This window comes from Tupaia chinensis, unplaced genomic scaffold (genome assembly GCF_000334495.1).
Source record: "Tupaia chinensis unplaced genomic scaffold, TupChi_1.0 Scaffold000402_1, whole genome shotgun sequence".
Taxonomy (NCBI): domain Eukaryota; kingdom Metazoa; phylum Chordata; class Mammalia; order Scandentia; family Tupaiidae; genus Tupaia; species Tupaia belangeri.
Window position 1 is genome coordinate 2,037,219 of NW_006159904.1, and position 2,869 is coordinate 2,040,087.

General features: G+C 36.5%; 1 pseudogene; it reads left to right on the top strand.

The window, feature by feature from the left end:
• The first annotated feature begins 2,136 nt into the window (after nt 1-2,136).
• LOC102487149 (NFU1 iron-sulfur cluster scaffold homolog, mitochondrial pseudogene) lies at nt 2,137-2,656 on the top strand (annotated as a pseudogene).
• The last annotated feature ends 213 nt before the right edge of the window (nt 2,657-2,869 follow it).

A 2,869-nucleotide genomic window follows, 5' to 3' on the forward strand; every position in this document is an offset into this window, starting at 1 on the left:
ATTCATACCTAAAATTATATAAAATTATATAATATTTATATTTGTTCACTTGTCTATTAGGAAATACAAAGTCCTAAGTTGAGGCATTTTGATTGGCTCATCATTCTAGGTCCTGAAGGCTAGAGCTATCGTGCCATAGAAGGCACTCAAAAATTAATTAACTAATTAACTAATTACTAGATGTAATTAAAAATAAAAGGCATGAATAGATGCAAGTAATATCAACACTAAAAATTTCATGTTCCTTAGTAAGTTACTAAATACTGGATGAGATAAAGGAAGATAAAGCTATCTTCCAAAATCACTAGATGATTGGAAAAATGAGGTATCCTTAACTGAGACAGAGGATATGATAAAGAGAAGTTAGGAGGAAAGGTCAGGAAAGGTGGTTATTTTGAGAGTCTGCCTATATGAACTTATAGAGGCCTATTGGTGAAAGGCAAGGTTGAAGCCTAGATGGGAACTGTTACTAGAAATCCAGATTGAAATATTATTGTCATGTAATGCATAGCTTGTATTTTTACACATATTATTCCTTCCACCTGGAGTGATCTTCTGTCTTCACATACCTGGAGACATCTTCCTCTTTGTTCTTCATGGTCCAAGTCGATAGTGTATTCATTTGGGCAGTCCAATTAATGGAAGGATACTGGGTCAATAATAGCAATGAGCAGTATTACAACTGAACATGTGAAAGCAGTACACGGTATTAATAAACTAGAGACTGAAAGTAACTGAGACTGGAAACACAGGGAAAGTTATATTAACTGGATGGAGAAGTGGAATTGATTCATAAGAGTAAATAATAGAGGCGCAATCTCGGACTAAGATGGCGGTGGCAGCCCATAAATGTCAAACCTTCTTCAGAGTTCTTGGAAGGGTTAGCACCAGGGAAGTACTGGAGAAGAAGGAGAATGGGGAGAAGAAATATAGGCATCATATATTTGAAATTGTTCATCACAGCATGCACAGGGCTTAGCACAATGCTACACACTTACAGGTACTTAGAGATCTTTACCAGACCTGTGGCCGTGGCTCAGCTGCCACAGTCTCTTAACTGATAGTATATAACTGGTCTTTCCCTTCTGCATTCTCTGGACAACCTAGCTTATAAAGACATTCTGAAGCAGTATTACTTATGCAAAATAATTTATTCATACCTAAAATTATATAAAATTATATAATATTTATATTTGTTCACTTGTCTATTAGGAAATACAAAGTCCTAAGTTGAGGCATTTTGATTGGCTCATCATTCTAGGTCCTGAAGGCTAGAGCTATCGTGCCATAGAAGGCACTCAAAAATTAATTAACTAATTAACTAATTACTAGATGTAATTAAAAATAAAAGGCATGAATAGATGCAAGTAATATCAACACTAAAAATTTCATGTTCCTTAGTAAGTTACTAAATACTGGATGAGATAAAGGAAGATAAAGCTATCTTCCAAAATCACTAGATGATTGGAAAAATGAGGTATCCTTAACTGAGACAGAGGATATGATAAAGAGAAGTTAGGAGGAAAGGTCAGGAAAGGTGGTTATTTTGAGAGTCTGCCTATATGAACTTATAGAGGCCTATTGGTGAAAGGCAAGGTTGAAGCCTAGATGGGAACTGTTACTAGAAATCCAGATTGAAATATTATTGTCATGTAATGCATAGCTTGTATTTTTACACATATTATTCCTTCCACCTGGAGTGATCTTCTGTCTTCACATACCTGGAGACATCTTCCTCTTTGTTCTTCATGGTCCAAGTCGATAGTGTATTCATTTGGGCAGTCCAATTAATGGAAGGATACTGGGTCAATAATAGCAATGAGCAGTATTACAACTGAACATGTGAAAGCAGTACACGGTATTAATAAACTAGAGACTGAAAGTAACTGAGACTGGAAACACAGGGAAAGTTATATTAACTGGATGGAGAAGTGGAATTGATTCATAAGAGTAAATAATAGAGGCGCAATCTCGGACTAAGATGGCGGTGGCAGCCCAGTGGGGCTGAGGAGCCACAGCAACCTGCAGGCGATTGTCATACGATGATGAGTCATATACTATTAAGAAACAGACTCTGCATCAATTTGTGGTAAGAAGACCACTTTTCCCACTACCTGCAGCCTTGCTCAGCACAGTGAGATACATGATTATTCAAACACAAGATACTCCAAATCCCAACAGTTTAAAGTTTATACCAGGAAAACCTGTTCTTGAGGCCAGGACCATGGATTTTCCTACAGGGGCTGCAGCATTCCGCTCCCCTCTGGCTAGACAGTTATTTAGGATTGAAGGTGTACAAAGTATTTTTTTTGGACCGGATTTCATCACTGTCACAAAAGAAAATGAAGAATTAGATTGGAATTTACTGAAACCAGTTATTTATGCAACTATCATGGACTTCTTTGCATCTGGATTACCCCTATATACTGAGGAAACGCCTTCAGGAGAAGCAGGATCTGAAGAAGATGATGAAGTTGTGGCAATGATTAAGGAATTGTTAGGCACTAGAATACGGCCAACTGTGCAGGAAGATGGCGGAGACATAATCTATAAAGGCTTTGAAGATGGCATTGTACAGTTGAAACTCCAAGGTTCTTGTACTAGCTGTCCTAGTTCAAGCGTTACTCTGAAAAATGGAATTCAAAACAAGCTATAGTTTTATATTCCAGAAGTAGAAGGCATAAAATAGTTATGGATGATGACTCAGATGAAAAAGAAGCAAACTTACCCTAAAATAACTTGGATTTCATTTGAGCACAACAATTGGACTTATTGTTAATATATGGCAAGCTTTTATTATTAATAATCTAAGGAACTTGATGATTAATAAAATATGCCCTTTCATCAGAAAAAAAAATAGAGTAAATAG